This window comes from Mytilus californianus, unplaced genomic scaffold, assembly GCF_021869535.1.
Source record: "Mytilus californianus isolate M0D057914Y unplaced genomic scaffold, xbMytCali1.0.p SCAF_5, whole genome shotgun sequence".
Classification (NCBI taxonomy): Eukaryota; Metazoa; Mollusca; class Bivalvia; order Mytilida; family Mytilidae; genus Mytilus; species Mytilus californianus.
Window position 1 is genome coordinate 75,574,522 of NW_026262701.1, and position 23,379 is coordinate 75,597,900.

General features: G+C 31.6%; 2 long non-coding RNA genes across 2 annotated transcripts; both read right to left on the reverse strand.

Annotated features, from left to right (window-relative positions):
* Nucleotides 1-1,469: 1,469 nt before the first annotated feature.
* On the reverse strand, nucleotides 1,470-10,069 carry LOC127701445 (uncharacterized). Its single transcript, XR_007982039.1, has 2 exons — nucleotides 9,657-10,069; nucleotides 1,470-1,519 (listed from the first exon to the last, which is right to left on the reverse strand). It is a non-coding gene; the product is annotated as an uncharacterized LOC127701445 (long non-coding RNA).
* Nucleotides 4,196-7,747, reverse strand: LOC127701440 (uncharacterized). The gene is made up of 2 exons (XR_007982035.1): nucleotides 7,424-7,747; nucleotides 4,196-4,270 (listed from the first exon to the last, which is right to left on the reverse strand). It is a non-coding gene; the product is annotated as an uncharacterized LOC127701440 (long non-coding RNA).
* Nucleotides 10,070-23,379: the final 13,310 nt, after the last annotated feature.

The window sequence follows — 23,379 nt, forward strand, 5'->3', positions numbered from 1 at the left end:
AGAAATTTTGCTCGAATCGCTGTAAATGTCGTCTTACATTATACTAGATTTTTCTCAAACTATTGAACTGATTATGACAAAACTTGACAGGAATGCTTGAAATAACCAGTATTACAAAGGAAAAAAGTCACATTCAGTTTAGTTAACAAAAAAGTCTTCTTTATGGGAAGCTGTACATGCACCTTTGACCTTGTGAGTACTCTCATGTGTTAAAATTTCTTGCTATTTAAGTGAAATATTACAAATAATGAAATATTCTGAGTGGATTGAGTCTCCAAAATACATTTTATGAGAAAATTTCCTTGAAATAGGACTTTACCATGAATATTAGTTGACAGAACAAGCCACACTTAGAGTTTTGGGGAGCTTTTTCTCCTTATCTCTTATATTCTGCTATACTAGATTTTTTTTCCTAAGAAATACTTTAATAAATATATAGTTTTAAGTAAATGAAATTATTTTTAAAGCAGTAACAACAAATTATTCACCAAAAAAGAAGTATTTTATGTCCCTCTCTGGAACGCTGCGTAAATTTAAGTTTTACGTAAGGACTTATTGAAACCTCCTTGGAGACAGCAAACTTTTATACGGATAGTTCATTCAGCTTGAATACTTCAATTAATCATTTATAATAACATTTCAATCATAAATGAGTGAAAGTTACCCCAAATTTTTTATTTATTGGCCTAAAAAGTAGAAATTTTGAGGAAATGAGAGGTATAAATGGACCAAAAGAGACCTTAAAGGAAGACAAAGAGGTCCATTAGTAGTATTTATCATCCTAAAGTCATCTTTTGTATCATATTCAACTGTTTGTAGGCAGATGAGATAAATATTTGATCATTTATTAGTCCACACTATATTCTATCATGATGCAGCTTGGTTTTTTCGAAGAAATTTTGCTGGAAATGCTGTAAATGTCGTCTTACATCATACTAGCTTTTTCTCAAACTATTGAACTGATTATGACAAAACTTGACAGGAATGCTTGAAATAACCAGTATTACAAAGGAAAAAAGTCACATTCAGTTTATTTAACAAAAAAGTCTTCTGTAGGTGTAATACCACCAAATCATAATACGTCACATCCGGTTGCCTACGAAAATAGGTCGAAACAAAATATTCCCTTGAATTTGACAGTTGTAGGTAATTGATCCTACATTTCATTGCAGTAAAACATTTCTGAGTCATAAACATATATCTTAGGTATTTCAAAGCACCATTATTTCTTTATTTGGGGTTTCTATAGAATATTTTGGAAACTTGAGGTTACATGGTTACTAAAGCTTGTACACAGGTTAAAAAAGGGGGAAAATTTGATTGGTTAACTTCCAGTGATGGTTATTTTCTTATATGCAATGAAATGTGATGTGAAATTTTTTCTATAGTACAGGACAGGATAAATCTTTACTCATGCCAAGTATTTCTTTATTTGAAACAAAGATAAATTCTGCACAAATTTTTGTAAAGTGCAAATTTAACAAAGACTAATAGGGGAAAATCAATGGTGGTATTACACCTAACATGGGAAGCTGTACATGCACCTTTGACCTTGTGAGTACTCTCATGTGTTAAAATTTCTTGCTATTTAAGTGAAATATTACAAATAATGAAATATTCTGAGTGGATTGAGTCTCCAAAATACATTTTATGAGAAAATTTCCTTGAAATAGGACTTTACCATGAATATAAGTTGACAGAACAAGCCATACTTAGAGTTTTGGGGAGCTTTTTCTCCTTATTTCTTATATTCTGCTATACTAGAATTTTTTTCCTAAGAAATACTTTAATAAATATATAGTTTTAAGTAAATGAAATTATTTTTAAAGCAGTAACAACAAATTATTCACCAAAAAAGAAGTATTTTATGTCCCTCTCTGGAACGCGTCGTTAATTTAAGTTTTACGTAAGGACTTATTGAAACCTCCTTGGAGACAGCAAACTTTTATACGGATAGTTCATTCAGCTTGAATACTTCAATTAATCATTTATAATAACATTTCAATCATAAATGAGTGAAAGTTACCCCAAAATTTTTATTTATTGGCCTAAAAAGTAGAAATTTTGAGGAAATGAGAGGTATAAATGGACCAAAAGAGACCTTATAAGGAAGACAAAGAGGTCCATTAGTAGTATTTATCATCCTAAAGTCATCTTTTGTATCATATTCAACTGTTTGTAGGCAGATGAGATAAATATTTGATCATTTATTGGTCCACACTATATTCTATCATGATGCGGCTTGGTTTTTTCGAAGAAATTTTGCTCGAATCGCTGTAAATGTCGTCTTACATCATACTAGATTTTTCTCAAACTATTGAACTGATTATGACAAAACTTGACAGGAATGCTTGAAATAACCAGTATTACAAAGGAAAAAAGTCACATTCAGTTTATTTAACAAAAAAGTCTTCTTTAGGTGTAATACCACCAAATCATAATACGTCACATCCGGTTGCATACGAAAATAGGTCGAAACAAAATATTCCCTTGAATTTGACAGTTGTAGGTAATTGATCCTACATTTCATTGCAGTAAAACATTTCTGAGTCATAAACATATATCTTGGGTATTTCAAAGCACCATTATTTCTTTATTTGGGGTTTCTATAGAATATTTTGGAAACTTGAGGTTACATGGTTACTAAAGCTTGTACACAGGTTAAAAAAGGGGGAAAATTTGATTGGTTAACTTCCAGTGATGGTTATTTTCTTATATGCAATGAAATGTTATGTGAAATTTTTTCTATAGTACTGGACAGAATAAATCTTTACTCATGCCAAGTATTTCTTTATTTGAAACAAAGATAAATTCTGCACAATTTTTTGAAAAGTGCAAATTTAACAAAGACTAAAAGGGGAAAATCAATGGTGGTATTACACCTAATATGGGAAGCTGTACATGCACCTTTGACCTTGTGAGTACTCTCATGTGTTAAAATTTCTTGCTATTTAAGTGAAATATTACAAATAATGAAATATTCTAAGTGGATTGAGTCTCCAAAATACATTTTATGAGAAAATTTCATTGAAATAGGACTTTACCATGAATATTAGTTGACAGAACAAGCCATACTTAGAGTTTTGGGGAGCTTTTTCTCCTTATCTCTTATATTCTGCTATACTAGATTTTTTTTCCTAAGAAATACTTTAATAAATATATAGTTTTCAGTAAATGAAATTATTTTTAAAGCAGTAACAACAAATTATTCACCAAAAAAGAAGTATTTTATGTCCCTCTCTGGAACGCGGCGTAAATTTAAGTTTTACGTAAGGACTTATTGAAACCTCCTTGGAGACAGCAAACTTTTATACGGATAGTTCATTCAGCTTGAATACTTCAATTAATCATTTATAATAACATTTCAATCATAAATGAGTGAAAGTTACCCCAAAATTTTTATTTATTGGCCTAAAAAGTAGAAATTTTGAGGAAATGAGAGGTATAAATGGACCAAAAGAGACCTTATAAGGAAGACAAAGAGGTCCATTAGTAGTATTTATCATCCTAAAGTCATCTTTTGTATCATATTCAACTGTTTGTAGGCAGATGAGATAAATATTTGATCATTTATTGGTCCACACTATATTCTATCATGATGCGGCTTGGTTTTTTCGAAGAAATTTTGCTCGAATCGCTGTAAATGTCGTCTTACATCATACTAGATTTTTCTCAAACTATTGAACTGATTATGACAAAACTTGACAGGAATGCTTGAAATAACCAGTATTACAAAGGAAAAAAGTCACATTCAGTTTATTTAACAAAAAAGTATTCTTTAGGTGTAATACCACCAAATCATAATACGTCACATCCGGTTGCATACGAAAATAGGTCGAAACAAAATATTCCCTTGAATTTGACAGTTGTAGGTAATTGATCCTACATTTCATTGCAGTAAAACATTTCTGAGTCATAAACATATATCTTGGGTATTTCAAAGCACCATTATTTCTTTATTTGGGGTTTCTATAGAATATTTTGGAAACTTGAGGTTACATGGTTACTAAAGCTTGTACACAGGTTAAAAAAGGGGGAAAATTTGATTGGTTAACTTCCAGTGATGGTTATTTTCTTATATGCAATGAAATGTTATGTGAAATTTTTTCTATAGTACTGGACAGGATAAATCTTTACTCATGCCAAGTATTTCTTTATTTGAAACAAAGATAAATTCTGCACAATTTTTTGAAAAGTGCAAATTTAACAAAGACTAATAGGGGAAAATCAATGGTGGTATTACACCTAATATGGGAAGCTGTACATGCACCTTTGATCTTGTGAGTACTCTCATGTGTTAAAATTTCTTGCTATTTAAGTGAAATATTACAAATAATGAAATATTCTGAGTGGATTGAGTCTCCAAAATACATTTTATGAGAAAATTTCCTTGAAATAGGACTTTACCATGAATATTAGTTGACAGAACAAGCCATACTTAGAGTTTTGGGGAGCTTTTTCTCCTTATTTCTTATATTCTGCTATACTAGATTTTTCTTCCTAAGAAATACTTTAATAAATATATAGTTTTAAGTAAATGAAATTATTTTTAAAGCAGTAACAACAAATTATTCACCAAAAAAGAAGTATTGTATGTCCCTCTCTGGAACGCGGCGTAAATTTAAGTTTTACGTAAGGACTTATTGAAACCTCCTTGGAGACAGCAAACTTTTATACAGATAGTTCATTCAGCTTGAATACTTCAATTAATCATTTATAATAACATTTCAATCATAAATGAGTGAAAGTTACCCCAAAATTTTTATTTATTGGCCTAAAAAGTAGAAATTTTGAGGAAATGAGAGGTATAAATGGACCAAAAGAGACCTTAAAGGAAGACAAAGAGGTCCATTAGTAGTATTTATCATCCTAAAGTCATCTTTTGTATCATATTCAACTGTTTGTAGGCAGATGAGATAAATATTTGATCATTTATTGGTCCACACTATATTCTATCATAATGCGGCTTGGTTTGGATTTTTCGAAGAAATTTTGCTCGAATCGCTGTAAATGTCGTCTTACATTATACTAGATTTTTCTCAAACTATTGAACTGATTATGACAAAACTTGACAGGAATGCTTGAAATAACCAGTATTACAAAGGAAAAAAGTCACATTCAGTTTAGTTAACAAAAAAGTCTTCTTTATGGGAAGCTGTACATGCACCTTTGACCTTGTGAGTACGCTCATGTGTTAAAATTTCTTGCTATTTAAGTGAAATATTACAAATAATGAAATATTCTGAGTGGATTGAGTCTCCAAAATACATTTTATGAGAAAATTTCCTTGAAATAGGACTTTACCATGAATATTAGTTGACAGAACAAGCCATACTTAGAGTTTTGGGGAGCTTTTTCTCCTTATCTCTTATATTCTGCTATACTAGATTTTTTTTCCTAAGAAATACTTTAATAAATATATAGTTTTAAGTAAATGAAATTATTTTTAAAGCAGTAACAACAAATTATTCACCAAAAAAGAAGTATTTTATGTCCCTCTCTGGAACGCGGCGTAAATTTAAGTTTTACGTAAGGACTTATTGAAACCTCCTTGGAGACAGCAAACTTTTATACGGATAGTTCATTCAGCTTGAATACTTCAATTAATCATTTATAATAACATTTCAATCATAAATGAGTGAAAGTTACCCCAAAATTTTTATTTATTGGCCTAAAAAGTAAAAATTTTGAGGAAATGAGAGGTATAAATGGACCAAAAGAGACCTTATAAGGAAGACAAAGAGGTCCATTAGTAGTATTTATCATCCTAAAGTCATCTTTTGTATCATATTCAACTGTTTGTAGGCAGATGAGATAAATATTTGATCATTTATTGGTCCACACTATATTCTATCATGATGCGGCTTGGTTTTTTCGAAGAAATTTTGCTCGAATCGCTGTAAATGTCGTCTTACATCATACTAGATTTTTCTCAAACTATTGAACTGATTATGACAAAACTTGACAGGAATGCTTGAAATAACCAGTATTACAAAGGAAAAAAGTCACATTCAGTTTATTTAACAAAAAAGTCTTCTTTAGGTGTAATACCACCAAACCATAATACGTCACATCCGGTTGCATACGAAAATAGGTCGAAACAAAATATTCCCTTGAATTTGACAGTTGTAGGTAATTGATCCTACATTTCATTGCAGTAAAACATTTCTGAGTCATAAACATATATCTTGGGTATTTCAAAGCACCATTATTTCTTTATTTGGGGTTTCTATAGAATATTTTGGAAACTTGAGGTTACATGGTTACTAAAGCTTGTACACAGGTTAAAAAAGGGGGAAAATTTGATTGGTTAACTTCCAGTGATGGTTATTTTCTTATATGCAATGAAATGTTATGTGAAATTTTTTCTATAGTACTGGACAGGATAAATCTTTACTCATGCCAAGTATTTCTTTATTTGAAACAAAGATATATTCTGCACAATTTTTTGAAAAGTGCAAATTTAACAAAGACTAATAGGGGAAAATCAATGGTGGTATTACACCTAATATGGGAAGCTGTACATGCACCTTTGACCTTGTGAGTACTCTCATGTGTTAAAATTTCTTGCTATTTAAGTGAAATATTACAAATAATGAAATATTCTGAATGGATTGAGTCTCCAAAATACATTTTATGAGAAAATTTCCTTGAAATAGGACTTTACCATGAATATAAGTTGACAGAACAAGCCATACTTAGAGTTTTGGGGAGCTTTTTCTCCTTATTTCTTATATTCTGCTATACTAGAATTTTTTTCCTAAGAAATACTTTAATAAATATATAGTTTTAAGTAAATGAAATTATTTTTAAAGCAGTAACAACAACTTATTCACCAAAAAAGAAGTATTGTATGTCCCTCTCTGGAACGCGGCGTAAATTTAAGTTTTACGTAAGGACTTATTGAAACCTCCTTGGAGACAGCAAAATTTTATACGGATAGTTCATTCAGCTTGAATACTTCAATTAATCATTTATAATAACATTTCAATCATAAATGAGTGAAAGTTACCCCAAAATTTTTATTTATTGGCCTAAAAAGTATAAATTTTGAGGAAATGAGAGGTATAAATGGACCAAAAGAGACCTTATAAGGAAGACAAAGAGGTCCATTAGTAGTATTTATCATCCTAAAGTCATCTTTTGTATCATATTCAAATGTTTGTAGGCAGATGAGATAAATATTTGATCATTTATTGGTCCACACTATATTCTATCATGATGCGGCTTGGTTTTTTCGAAGAAATTTTGCTCGAATCGCTGTAAATGTCGTCTTACATCATACTAGATTTTTCTCAAACTATTGAACTGATTATGACAAAACTAGACAGGAATGCTTGAAATAACCAGTATTACAAAGGAAAAAAGTCACATTCAGTTTAATTAACAAAAAAGTCTTCTTTATGGGAAGCTGTACATGCACCTTTGACCTTGTGAGTACTCTCATGTGTTAAAATTTCTTGCTATTTAAGTGAAATATTACAAATAATGAAATATTCTGAGTGGATTGAATCTCCAAAATACATTTTATGAGAAAATTTCCTTGAAATAGGACTTTACCATGAATATAAGTTGACAGAACAAGCCATACTTAGAGTTTTGGGGAGCTTTTTCTCCTTATTTCTTATATTCTGCTATACTAGAATTTTTTTCCTAAGAAATACTTTAATAAATATATAGTTTTAAGTAAATGAAATTATTTTTAAAGCAGTAACAACAAATTATTCACCAAAAAAAAAGAAGTATTTTATGTCCCTCTCTGGAACGCGGCGTAAATTTAAGTTTTACGTAAGGACTTATTGAAACCTCCTTGGAGACAGCAAAATTTTATACGGATAGTTCATTCAGCTTGAATACTTCAATTAATCATTTATAATAACATTTCAATCATAAATGAGTGAAAGTTACCCCAAAATTTTTATTTATTGGCCTAAAAAGTAGAAATTTTGAGGAAATGAGAGGTATAAATGGACCAAAAGAGACCTTATAAGGAAAACAAAGAGGTCCATTAGTAGTATTTATCATCCTAAAGTCATCTTTTGTATCATATTCAAATGTTTGTAGGCAGATGAGATAAATATTTGATCATTTATTGGTCCACACTATATTCTATCATGATGCGGCTTGGTTTTTTCTAAGAAATTTTGCTCGAATCGCTGTAAATGTCGTCTTACATCATACTAGATTTTTCTCAAACTATTGAACTGATTATGACAAAACTTGACAGGAATGCTTGAAATAACCAGTATTACAAAGGAAAAAAGTCACATTCAGTTTATTTAACAAAAAAGTCTTCTTTATGGGAAGCTGTACATGCACCTTTGACCTTGTGAGTACTCTCATGTGTTAAAATTTCTTTCTATTTAAGTGAAATATTACTAATAATGAAATATTCTGAGTGTATTGAGTCTCCAAAATACATTTTATGAGAAAATTTCATTGAAATAGGACTTTACCATGAATATAAGTTGACAGAACAAGCCATACTTAGAGTTTTGGGGAGCTTTTTCTCCTTAATTCTTATATTCTGCTATACTAGAATTTTTTTCCTAAGAAATACTTTAATAAATATATAGTTTTAAGTAAATGAAATTATTTTTAAAGCAGTAACAACAAATTATTCACCAAAAAAGAAGTATTTTATGTCCCTCTCTGGAACGCGGCGTAAATTTAAGTTTACGTAAGGACTTATTGAAACCTCCTTGGAGACAGCAAAATTTTATACGGATAGTTCATTCAGCTTGAATACTTCAATTAATCATGTATAATAACATTTCAATCATAAATGAGTGAAAGTTACCCCAAAATTTTTATTTATTGGCCTAAAAAGTAGAAATTTTGAGGAAATGAGAGGTATAAATGGACCAAAAGAGACCTTATAAGGAAGACAAAGAGGTCCATTAGTAGTATTTATCATCCTAAAGTCATCTTTTGTATCATATTCAACTGTTTGTAGGCAGATGAGATAAATATTTGATCATTTATTGGTCCACACTATATTCTATCATGATGCGGCTTGGTTTTTTCGAAGAAATTTTGCTCGAATCGCTGTAAATGTCGTCTTACATCATACTAGATTTTTCTCAAACTATTGAACTGATTATGACAAAACTTGACAGGAATGCTTGAAATAACCAGTATTACAAAGGAAAAAAGTCACATTCAGTTTATTTAACAAAAAAGTCTTCTTTAGGTGTAATACCACCAAATCATAATACGTCACACTCGGTTGCATACGAAAATAGGTCGAAACAAAATATTCCCTTGAATTTGACAGTTGTAGGTAATTGATCCTACATTTCATTGCAGTAAAACATTTCTGAGTCATAAACATATATCTTGGGTATTTCAAAGCACCATTATTTCTTTATTTGGGGTTTCTATAGAATATTTTGGAAACTTGAGGTTACATGGTTACTAAAGCTTGTACACAGGTTAAAAAAGGGGGAAAATTTGATTGGTTAACTTCCAGTGATGGTTATTTTCTTATATGCAATGAAATGTTATGTGAAATTTTTTCTATAGTACTGGACAGGATAAATCTTTACTCATGCCAAGTATTTCTTTATTTGAAACAAAGATAAATTCTGCACAATTTTTTGAAAAGTGCAAATTTAACAAAGACTAATAGGAGAAAATCAATGGTGGTATTACACCTAATATGGGAAGCTGTACATGCACCTTTGACCTTGTGAGTACTCTCATGTGTTAAAATTTCTTGCTATTTAAGTGAAATATTACAAATAATGAAATATTCTGAGTGGATTGAGTCTCCAAAATACATTTTATGAGAAAATTTCCTTGAAATAGGACTTTACCATGAATATAAGTTGACAGAACAAGCCATACTTAGAGTTTTGGGGAGCTTTTTCTCCTTATTTCTTATATTCTGCTATACTAGAATTTTTTTCCTAAGAAATACTTTAATAAATATATAGTTTTAAGTAAATGAAATTATTTTTAAAGCAGTAACAACAAATTATTCACCAAAAAAGAAGTATTTTATGTCCCTCTCTGGAACGCGGCGTAAATTTAAGTTTTACGTAAGGACTTATTGAAACCTCCTTGGAGACAACAAAATTTTATACGGATAGTTCATTCAGCTTGAATACTTCAATTAATCATTTATAATAACATTTCAATCATAAATGAGTGAAAGTTACCCCAAAATGTTTATTCATTGGCCTAAAAAGTAGAAATTTTGAGGAAATGAGAGGTATAAATGGACCAAAAGAGACCTTATAAGGAAGACAAAGAGGTCCATTAGTAGTATTTATCATCCTAAAGTCATCTTTTGTATCATATTCAACTGTTTGTAGGCAGATGAGATAAATATTTGATCATTTATTGGTCCACACTATATTCTATCATGATGCGGCTTGGTTTTTTCGAAGAAAGTTTGCTCGAATCGCTGTAAATGTCGTCTTACATCATACTAGATTTTTCTCAAACTATTGAACTGATTATGACAAAACTTGACAGGAATGCTTGAAATAACCAGTATTACAAAGGAAAAAAGTCACATTCAGTTTATTTAACAAAAAAGTCTTCTTTAGGTGTAATACCACCAAATCATAATACGTCACACTCGGTTGCATACGAAAATAGGTCGAAACAAAATATTCCCTTGAATTTGACAGTTGTAGGTAATTGATCCTACATTTAATTGCAGTAAAACATTTCTGAGTCATAAACATATATCTTGGGTATTTCAAAGCACCATTATTTCTTTATTTGGGGTTTCTATAGAATATTTTGGAAACTTGAGGTTACATGGTTACTAAAGCTTGTACACAGGTTAAAAAAGGGGGAAAATTTGATTGGTTAACTTCCAGTGATGGTTATTTTCTTATATGCAATGAAATGTTACAGACCTTCTAAAATTCAAACTGACCACACGCACGATACACGCACGCACGATACACGCACGGTGAATGCACGATACACGCACGGTGAATGCACGATACACGTTACACGCACGATGAGCGATAAGCGTTACACGGAGGATTAACGAAAAATGAATGATGAATGATGAACGCACGATACACGCACGATGCACGATGAATGATGAACACACGATACACGCACGATACACGCACGGTGAATGATTCATTGATGAATGAACGATAAGCGCTTAATACACGGTTCTCAAAGCCATTTTATTTGGAATTGCATTTAAGATTGATGTATGATAATGAAAATCTATAAGGGTATACAAATTTTAGATATCTCGCTTTCTGTGTTGATTGGTCGACAGTTTTACTAAACACTCCATGTATTAAATAAATTAATTGTAGTATAGTATTTCCAATATCAATGAGTGTTATCAAATTATAAAACTCATCGATTTTATAATTCTACTTAATATAAATAATTTATAAATTGCTACGTTTTAAAGAGTGGCGATTCCAGCCATTTTTAAAAAGAGGGTTCTCAACCCAGGATAAAAGGGGTGGTTTTAACCATATGTCCCCATTCAAATGCATTGACCCCCGCCCCCCTTCTTTTTATATGCCTAAATTTGTAACCTTAACTAATTAATTATCATATGTTTACGTTCCGAAATTTAGGAAATATTTGTATGTTTCGAAGTTTAGTATGATGTCCATTATCACTGAACTAAAATTCATTTTTGTTTAGGGACCAGCTGAAAAACGCCTTCGGTGCGGGATTTTCTACCCATTGGTGGCCTTCGACTGTTTTCTGCCTGTACGTCTAAACACTGCTAAGGACTTATAATATGCCACTAAGGACTAGAAAGGACGTGTTACTTGTACTCTGTTTTCATACTATGGTAGAGATAGATAGATTTTTATTACATAAATTCCAATTTTTAAAGAAAAAGAATCTATTAAATGAGTAGTTGAACAATATTTGGAACGTGCCGGTTTTTCCTTGATATTGCCGAAAATCAGTGATCCGACTGACACGAGCGAACTTACATAACAACTGATTAAACAATCATAATCTCTTTTTTTTTTACTTAAGTTACAATGTTCCTTATATTATCAGAATCGTATGAGTTAATTTAGAGCAAAATATATAATTTGTCAGAAAAATCTGATTCATAAAATTAATTAGAAATAGCTAAGAAAATGAAATTTACCAAATAATGAGAAAATTTAAACATTTGTTATACCAAATACTTCATAATATACTTTTGAAACGACTTTTTGTCCTGAATATGCATGAAATTTTTGCCACTGGACGTTTAAACAACCACTGAATAATCAATCAATCAAATTTTGCTCTCAGTAAAAATGAATTAAACAATATAAGCCACAATTGTATCCATCACTTGGTGTCTGTTGTTTGTTTGTACAGTAAACATACTGAATCTTTTTATATTCCTTATACAATTTCAAGTATGTAATAAAATTCATACATATTTTCAAACATCCTGGCACTTCAAATTTCTAGGAGGTGAGATTCTCGGGGTTTTACCTGAAACTCTTTGGGAAATGCAATTTTTAATTCCAATTCCAATTCCAAACTGTAAAAGATATCCCAAGGTTTTTTAAAATGCATTTCTAATTTGATAAGGAGATTTGAAGAAAAAAACGATCTCAATGGTAGTTGAAATTATTCAGTGCAATCATTTTGTGTCCGTCGTTGTCTTTCATACATATCAATTGGTGTATCCACTGTTTGCTGTTCGTTATCTGTTGTTTATGGCAGTCAGGCCTCGCGATCGGTCTCCAAATTTAAGCCCCCACTTAGGTAAATTAATGATCATTTATAGGGGGGGGGGGGGGGCTTTTTTCTCGGGACAAACATTATTTTCCTTCCTTAAAAACAACTTAACAATTTTCTATATTTTTCATTTAATCATAAACCGATGAATATTAAATGATTTTTAAAAAATTAAAAAAATATTTTTATTCTAATATATCTAAATGTCTGGGTTATTTTCTTATCCAAATAATTATTTTTCATTTTTTTAAAGGAAAAAGTGTTATCAGTTATGGCCCCCTCATTTTAGACATGACATTTTGCTTGATACTGTATGAAGATTATTCGTTGCAACTTTTATGAAGAAATTACCTACTTTTTTTTAACTAGATGAATATACAACAAAAATACAGTTTTTTCTTCTTGTATCAATTTCTTTTCACAAAAATTAAATATTAACAAAGAATTGTTACACAAATGTAGAGCCCAATTTTATAACGAAGATATTCCCAATCTCTTTACCGAAATCCGCATATCTTTATCTTTTGAAACAAAAAAGTTAAAGATGTCTGTTCAAAGGACAAAAATGTCCAAGAAACCGAAATGTTATAAGTAAAATTTTTTAATGTCGAATAATTCAAACCCATTTGTCTTATAACTTTTGTAAAAAAAAATCACTGTGGTTCTAAAACTGTATCACATGCCCATAATTGTCCTAAAGCTAAACGTCATAGTCAGATTATGAGGGTCTGAATAGGGATTCATTATTTCTGTATTCTATCATTTTAGGCAATTTTTTCTAATCGTTATACCTTTTGTCGATCATTTTTTATTCCATATATTCTAGTACCTCATCATTTTCTTTTCTATAAATTTGTCTGATTATTTTTTGTATTCTTTATTTTTTGGTCAATAATTTTCTATTCTATAAACCCCCATCCACACCCTCATGTATAATGGAAGACGATAAACATTTTAGTATACATACCACCCGTTGTCACTTTCACCTGACATACAAACCACAAATTGTTATTTTTACCTGGACACGGGACTTATATAATTACGTAATAATAACGGATATAGTAAATTCAGTAGAATATAACCTGTATCAACGCACTGGCTTGTTAAATGAATATTGCTCTGGCAACTGTTTATCATATTTTATGTTATTTTAAAATTGAGAATGGAAATGATGAATATGTCAAAGAGACAACAACCCGAAAAGAGCAGATGACAGCCGAAGGCCACCATATTTGATAAGGTTTTAGTTTCTAATGAGACAGTAACCATCGTATTTTCAGAAAATCTCTAAACGGATAATAAGAGTTTAGCGACCTTGACTGGCTATACAGCCCAAGCACGGTCGGTCTCTAAAAGTTGCCGAATTTAAGAGCCTATATCAAGAGATAGGCTTTACCTAGCTTTAGGTGTTTAAAAAATATCCATTTAAGAACCAAATGTGGCTTCTTTATATTTATACCAAAATTGAGTTCAAGGCAGTATTTTGTCGAAGAGAACAATTACACAAAGTGCAACATGCGAGAAGAGGTTTCATTTCCCTTATTTATTTTTTATTGAAGTGAGTAATCTTTTGAGATTACTTCACGGAAATATATTTTAAATGAAAAGGTACAACTGGATGCATCCCTAAAAAACAAATTTAAATATATATATATTACCTGAAGATCTGTAAAAGCAGTGAAAGCGCTAGTAAAAGTGATGAATTGAAACCGTTATTATCTTTTATTATATTTTCTTATATGTTACCAGCTTACGAATTCTACTTAACTTTTACTTTAAAGTAAGTTACCTGACATCTAGAATAAGAGGTTTAAGCATACCCCGCGCTGGTCAACTTTCTGAGTTGTGGGTAAAATTCAATATACATGTAGGACTGTAAAACGGGAAATATACGAAAGATTTGTTTTTACGTACGATGAAGTGTCATTCCCTCAATACATACGGGTCCACCGTGAAACTATTCTTATGATTATATAACGGTAAATGATGATCTCATTAGAGGAACAAATTAAGTAAAGATACATGTTGAAGCAAGAATAATTTCCACATGCAAAACATCAAATAGGACGATCTCTAAATTAGTACGCGGCAACTTTAACTATTACATTCATAGACAATAACACTAGTAAATGCTTTATATACTGACATTGAAACAAATATACTGCTCATAATAATTGCACATCTGTAGACTTTAATCTAGGTATCCCGCGTTATATAAACCATCGCAAACCATCGAACAGCTCATCGCACTTCGGCGCAGACCAGCGCACTTCACGCGTGGCAATCAAACTTTATGATCTCCATTGCACCTCCGAGTCATACACACATATATATTCCGATTTTCTAATAATGGTTTTTATTATTTTAATTCCCGTAGGTATTGCCCAAAGAAATAGGGTTTATTTAAGGGTTTACACATCTTCATGGCTAAAATATTTTAATACTTATATCACGAACAGATATCTATGACAAACATTTCTTAAATTGTCAGTATATAAATTTAGATTTTTTTTAAGAAACGTAGGTTTCAGCTACAGCAGACTAAATTGGCTTTTGATGGATTGAAGGCTTATGTAAAAATAAGAAAATGTGGTATAATTGCTAGTGAGTCAACTATTCAAGAAAGTTCAAATCAAGAGGAATGCTAGCAGTTATATCTATACGACCTTCAATAATGAAAAAATACGGGAACTGTAAAGTCGGTTATTAAAGGCCCCGCCCCGACATGAAAAAAATATGAAACAATTCAATTGAGCAAACTAACGGCCTTCTTTATTTCAAAGCTACATGTATCTTGCCACAAAAAAAAGCCCAAATACATGTATATAACAGAATTGATGTTACGAAAACCACTGAACTACGTGCTTTTGACTTTGGACAAACACATAAATACACAGAATATTGTGAATGTGTATAGGCCCTTTATTGGTCATATAGCTCTACACTCCTATCTATTTTATACATTCTTTGGCTTTAAAATATTTAGCATTAGGCGTTCCTAGTGAAAGTAAATCCAGAAAAGCGTTATAGATGCATGAAATTTATAAAGTGTTGTTTTGTGAGCGGATCAAAACGTAGGGATCGATGTTAATGCCTGTTTTATATGTGCAATAATATCGGCCTTCTAACTTTAGTGAAACTCTGCAGTTGTTCAGTGACGGATCCAGGGGGAGGGTTCAGGGGGTTGGAACCCCCCTTTTTTTGGACGATCAATGCATTTGAATGGGGACATATAGTTGGAACCCCCCCCCCCCTTTTTGCCCTGGGTTGGAACTCCCCTTTTTAAAATGGCTGGATCCGCCCCTGTTGTTTCATGTATTTGATATGCAAATTATCACAAAACTAAAAGGATAAGATGGATGAATTAATAGTTGATCGTTTAACGTCCAGTGGCATATATTATAGATTCATTATTAGGGGGAGTACAATAATTATGATATAATGATGAACATCGGCAATCATACCACAACTTTCTTTTTTATAAGAACGTACATGTGTAGATTTTCGTCCTTTACTGTAAACGACAGTGTCCCTGGGAGTCAAAGCCGAAATCAAACTTGTGCAAATTTCTGAAACATACATTTCATTATTTAACCCAATGTAAAGCAAAACAAATGATACCGTTTTGAGCTATAAAACCAAGGCAACCCTTTATACTAGTCAAAAGTTGCTGGATCGTGATAGATGCATACGAAAGTTCAAGTAATTGTTTGTATTTTTCAATCTTTTATATCCGAGAAAGATGAACACAAAATCTATCGGATAAAAACTACCGATTTTTCTATAAGATAAAATTTATCCTTATTGGAGTCAAATTTGTCATATGGATTCATAAAGGACAAAAAAATGTCCTCAGTAACGGAACAAAAAATACCCCCATGGTAAAATAATCCGTCATTCTTTAATACAAAGTACTATTGTGAATTATATTTTCGGATATTAATCTTTTAGACATACATTAAAAACGGTGTCCTTGATATGCAACCATGAACACAATGAAAAGTGAATCTGTGAAAGTGTTCCATGTTTATTCCATTTAAATAAAGACTTGTTATGATAATACAATATATTTAACTATTTTATCAAAAAATTTGAATAAAAAAGAATATCTTAAACTCGTAAACACAATTTCAAGTTTAAAAAGTTCCTCAATTTAAAATCCCTCTTAAGGAATACGGGATATATTTGCGTGATCTTATACTTGTTTAATTAAAAAAATGCCTTCAAATACATATGTTTATTTGTATTCAATTTTCCACAAAACATATTTAGTTTATTTTAAATGAAAATAAAGAACAGAGAATAAAAACACTGTTGAAGAGAAAATACATATTCGTGTTAAATTCGCCTCAGTTTAATTTGTTAATTCAAGTTTGACATCTAAAATCTTAATCCGCAATCCACATTTACCCGACAATCTTGTATATTGTATTTTCTCAATAGAATAACCTTACCTGCACGTGACCATCAGAAACGAAGACAAAAATTATATTTGTAATGGTATTTATCAAAACTTAAATGTTTAAATATTTAGTAGATTATATGAATTTGCCAAATAAGCGAAGAATTATAATCTTGCATTGTTCAACATTGGAAAAATGACTCAAGTTGAACATTAATCATGTTAATACTGATTCAATATTTTATTAGTCTCACCACATACAAACATAAAATGAGAATCACAGAAATAAACATAAAACATTAAAACATTTGCATTGTATGTACCAATCTTAAAAAGAATAATGAGAGACTTTTAAGACACAATATATTTACTCATTTACATTTAAAATTTAGTGTCCACCTGTACTATATGGAAATAAAACATTTTTTCTTTGAGAACTAGGAAATAAAATGCCGTTTCTTTTCAATGAAATATTGTTGATGTTTTTGGCAACTATAGCAGCAACATTGCCGTTATTAAATAAAAATATAAATGTTTCGCTATCTGATAATTAAAGGTTAAAATGTTCATTAAAATGTTTAGCTTAATGTATCATAATTTGTCTTAAATCTACATATAATGGGCATTTTAAAATGACATGAAGTTCATCTTCAATAGTAGAGCTACAACACATGTCATCTCGTGGACTTCTTTTCTTTCATACTTTCCAGTTTCTATTTTTAGTGGAGCTACCCCACATCTAAATTTTGCAAAAGCACTGTTGTTTTTAATTGGCGGAATATTTTTTAACAAATAACAGTTGGCCAACAGTATATTTTTAAGCCCATTTCGCTCAGTTGAATAGAAATTCCAATTTTAACTGTTCTGTCGTAGAAATGTCATCATGTTATTGTTTGTACGTAGAACATGTATCATTACATTAAAATGTGTCAGTCCCAGCCAAGATTCACTGAATAACCACGAAATGTTTACAGATGATAAATAAATTTTACACAAAAATTCATGAATCTGTATGAACGTTATGTACGATGAAGTTAATTAAGTGTTCACAAGAAAGTAAGTATGAATATAAATTTTATTTATAGTCGGAACATATATATACACTTTAACCGTGAGATAAAATATAAGCTTTGATGAACTCTATAACCGACTATCATATAAAAACCGCAATGAATGAACGTTACCAGATTAGAGATGAACGTTTGACAAATGCACATTATCTGATGTACACAGTTATACACGATTGACGAACGCACGATACACGGTTAAGAATGAATGATTAATGAACGCACGATACACGCACGATACACGCACCATACACGATTAAGAATACACGATGCACGCACGTTACACGGAAAATACACGGAACGATGAATGATGAGCGCACGATTGATACACGCACGCAACACGCACGATACACGATGAACGCACGGAATAATGGTCAGTTTGAATTTTAGAAGGTCTGTATGTGATTTTTTTTCTATAGTACTGGACAGGATAAATCTTTACTCATGCCAAGTATTTCTTTATTTGAAACAAAGATAAATTCTGCACAATTTTTTGAAAAGTGCAAATTTAACAAAGACTAATAGAGGAAAATCAATGGTGGTATTACACCTAATTTTATATTTGATGTTTTTCGTCTTTGTATTGATCTTATAAGTTAAGCCTTTTTCAATCGATTTTTGTAGTTTGTTCTTATGTTGTGCTGTTGCACCACTGTCACAGGTTAGGGAATGGTTGAGCACTCACAAACATGTTTAACCCCGCCACATTATGTGTGTGCCTGTCCCAAGTCAGGAGCCTGTAGTTCAGTAGTTGTCGTTGGTTCATGTCTGTCATATATGTTTTCGTTGATTGTTTTGTTATAAATTAGGTCTTTAGTTATCTCAATTAAATTGTTTCATATTTTTCATGTCGGGTCTTTTTATCGCCAACTATACGGTATGGGTTTTTCTCATTGTTGAAGGCCGTACGGTTGCCTATAATTGCTTACATCCACTTTATTTGGACTTTGGTGGATAGTTGTCTCATTGGCAATCATACCTCATCTCCTTAATTTTATATAAATAATTGGTTAAACGTCAGAATTTTTAAAACATTTCAATTCCGGATATTTGTCATTGTTTCGTCTATTGGCCCAGTTGTCACCGAAATTCTGACGATCGTATATGCCTTGACTGGGTGTGATTCCACTTCAGTTTTTTTTTTAATCGGTTTAAAGTCGGTGTTCAACCTTCTTATGACGAAACTAAGCCGCTTCAGTAATCTCGTAGCATTAACACTAACATTATCATTTGATCAAAGTTATCATTTGCACATTACCCAAATATTAAAACTTAGGAACAGACTAAATTGATGAATTGATTTGTATATCACTACAACAAATAACAAACACTGATTTTTGGGGGATATTGAGTTGTCATGGCAAACATTTAATTTAAATTCGAACAACAACAACATCAGTGCACTCCAAATTATTTATCAGCCAATGAAATCTTGATGACGATTGATCTAATCATTGTATGCAAGCTGGGCAATTAAAGCTGATGTACTGATTGGCGGTTCAGTCAGCATTATATCACATTTAGCAGCTGAGCTATCAATAATCTGCATACAATTTTGTCCACTTTTTTTTAATTCCTGCAGAAGCTGCAATATATACTAAGTTAGGATAATTTTTTTAGAACAACCCCTTGTGTGGCATGGACAATAGAGGGACAATGGATATCTTATAACAATAGATTTAAACTGTGTTAAAACTGAGAAGACTGTATCAAATGATACTCAGGTGTTTGTTTATTTCATCATAATAATAATAATAATAATGAATAGCTGCAGTACCGGTAAAATGTTTGCAGCTACTCGAATATGGACATCAATATGTAATTTATCAAAGTAAATTTTTAATTTGTGAAAACTACAATTATGAGATAATTTTATCACATACATGTACAACTTCAAGGTTTTGAAGACTTTGAATTTGGTATTTCCTGCTTCTGTGCTAAGAACGCATTATTTAGAAGCAATTACAAAGCAGGGTGCAGGCTCAAATCAAATCAACCTGTCCACGTCCTTTATATGCATGTAATATTTGCCACTGAATTTCAACACCATTTCATCAACATCATCAATTTCAGTCCAGCAGTAATAAACATGCTAAGGAAACATAAGTTTTTTTCTGTACGGGATTTACACATGTATTTACCTAGCCACGTTCAATGAGAAAGTAGACGATGAGAGACACGTTTTTTGTGTGTAATAGAAGCAATGGAATACTACATTTGGTGCATTGTTTACCTATTGGAAGACAAAATTTCTGCACTTACCAACTATTACTTTTTTCGAGTGACAGTTCAGATTATATCCCCTTCATTCCGGTGCACAGCAAAAAAAAACACACACAAAGCAAAGGAACAGCGCTTGGATTGCTGTTTTTCATCTCAAAGGTACAGTGAGGCCTTCAACACGGAGCAAAAGAAACTCTCACCTCACTGCAAGTTTAAGACGGCCCCTAGCACCGGTTTGAGCTGAATTCTTTGCAAAATGATTCTGATAGACTTTGTTAGATGTATCACCACCAAATCTGGCCCTGTCAACAGAACATACTGGATAATAGTACATATTTAAAACAAAATAGTTCCTACGCATAGGTGTAAATATAAAACTATGTAGAATATATTTTGAGTAATACAAAAATATATGAATGAATTCTAAAATTGAGGGCATATATTACCTGTTTCTCAGATATGAAGAATCTGTTTGGTGTATCCAAAGTACGGTAACCAGTACAGTCTGATGTATAAATATCGGTATATTGATCCCGCCCCCATTTGTTCTCTTCCTAAATATGCATTACCTTTACTACTGCACGGTAACCAATTGAAAAATAATCAATCAAATTTCGAGCAAAGCCAAAATTGAAAAGAAACTTACCGGTGTTTATTCGATCTTGTTATCATACCTATCGTGTGATCGGTGTGGTCAGTACAATGACATCCGCCAGCTATTTGTAAACATATTTTTTTAATTACTATATCTTTAGTTATAAGTATAAAGTGACCTAGTAATATCTTTATCATTGTGGTTTACGTTTGATATGTATACAAGGAAAACTGCTATACTTTGCATCGGAATTAAACATATTTATTCTAAAACCAGTTGTTGGCATGACACGGGTTATGTTTTTCTCATATATTTTATGACGGTATAATACTAAACCCCTAACAGGAGGGATTGTGCCTGATATTCATATGATGAAGACATAATCTTTCAATCAGTTTAATTGAGGTCTGGAGCTGGCATGTCAGTAACTGCTAGTAGTCTGTTGTTATTTATGTGTTATTGTCATTTTGTTTATTTTCTTTTGTCTCCTATTCTGACATCGGACTCGGACTTCTCTTGAACTGAGTTTTACTGTGCGTACTGTTGTACGTTTGTTTTTTCTACATTGGCTAGAGGTATAGGGGGAGGGTTAAGATCTCAAAAAACATGTTTAACCCCGCCGCATTTTTGCGCCTGTCCCAAGTCAGGAGCCTCTGGCCTTTGTTAGTCTTGTATCATTTTTAATTTTAGTTTCTTGTGTATAATTTGGAGCTTAGTATGGCGTCCATTATCACTGAACTAGTATACATATTTGTTTAGGGGCCAGCTGAAGGACGCCCCCGGGTGCGGGAGTTTCTCGCTGCATTGAAGACCCATTGGTGGCCTTCGGCTGTTGTCTGATCTATGGTCGGGTTGTTGTCTCTTTAACACATTCCCCATTTCCATTCTCAATTTTATTTCCTGATATAAAATTTCCCTGTGACTATTTTACACTTGTTTTTGTACCTACACATGCATTCCGTGACTAACACGGGTCCCCGCTAAGGGAGCTACCATTTGATTTTTATGGAGGAGGGGGCTAGGATGAAAAATTTTGTCCTGCATTTTTTTTTTTAGTTCTTATCTCTGTCCTGCCTTTTTATTTTTCACTCTATTGGGTCCTGCCTTTTTTTTTTTTATTAGTTTATCCTGCAAAGATGCTCATCCTGCCTTTTTTTTTGCAAAGTTGCTCATCCTGCCTTTGTTTTACTCAAAACTCCTATCCTTTTTTTTCAAATTTCATCCTAGCCCCCTCCCCCCTTCACATAAAACATAAAAATCAAATGGTAGCTCCCTAATTTGTTTTGAACAATACGTGAAGTCCGTTAAGAATACACGTTTGCAATGGTTTCTTGGAATCTGTGGTTTATGGAAAGCCAAAGGTGTCATAATTCTAACTTTGTAATTCTTTATTCGTATGTATGTAACTCTATAACTTTGCGATTCTTAATTTGTTACAGTGCAAATCGACAATTGAACGTTTGAGAATTGCAACTATGTAATTCAAAATTCTAATTTTGATTTTATATAATTGCGACATGGTACATTTGTAATATGTATTTTTGTAACTTGTAAATTCGTGATACGTACTTTTGTAATTTGTACATTTGTGATATGTAAATGTATATTTGTAATTCGAAATTTGTAAAATGGCAATTGGTGTCTTGCATTTATATTATTTGAAACGTGTATTCAACAGTTGAATAATTGTAAATCGACATTAAGCTCACGCAAATAAACGGGTGCGAATAAACCGGTAACATTTCTTATTATGATAACAGATGGTGCCGCCGTCTGAACTTTCGCTGCTGGATAACTCGGCCTTTAACAGAGTCGGACAATAACAAACTCGGTCTTCCATTATTTATTATTTATAATTGTATATTGATTGATTAATTGATTGTTTGATGGTGTTTAACGCCACTTTCAGAACTATTTGCTATCTAATTGCAGTCAGTTTTTATTTGCGGTTGAGGTCGGAGTTTCCGGAGAGAACCACCTACCTTCGGCAGGAAATATTTATATAAAGTGAACAAACTATGCTATGTTTCGTACATTTTGTTTTCTATCATGTTTTTCACTATAATTTTTTAATTTATTTTTGTTTGCTAAATTTTCATGAACATGATCACGAAGGGGCTGGGTGGTGTTTTTTTTTTATTACTTCATTTGGGGAGGGAGAGTCCTTTAGTTTTGTGTTATGTATTCTTTTAATTATAGGCATTTTTCTCTATAATATTTTTTTTTATATTTTAGTAATCCTCTTTCTCTCTATTCGATTTTAAATTGTGGCACTCCTTTATTCTCTATTCCTTATATGGCAATGTAACAAAAAGCATATACATACATGTTTGTTGTTTTTTTTACAATAAATTGTTGGTTTCCATTGAAAATTAGGTTACGATCAAATCAACATTGAG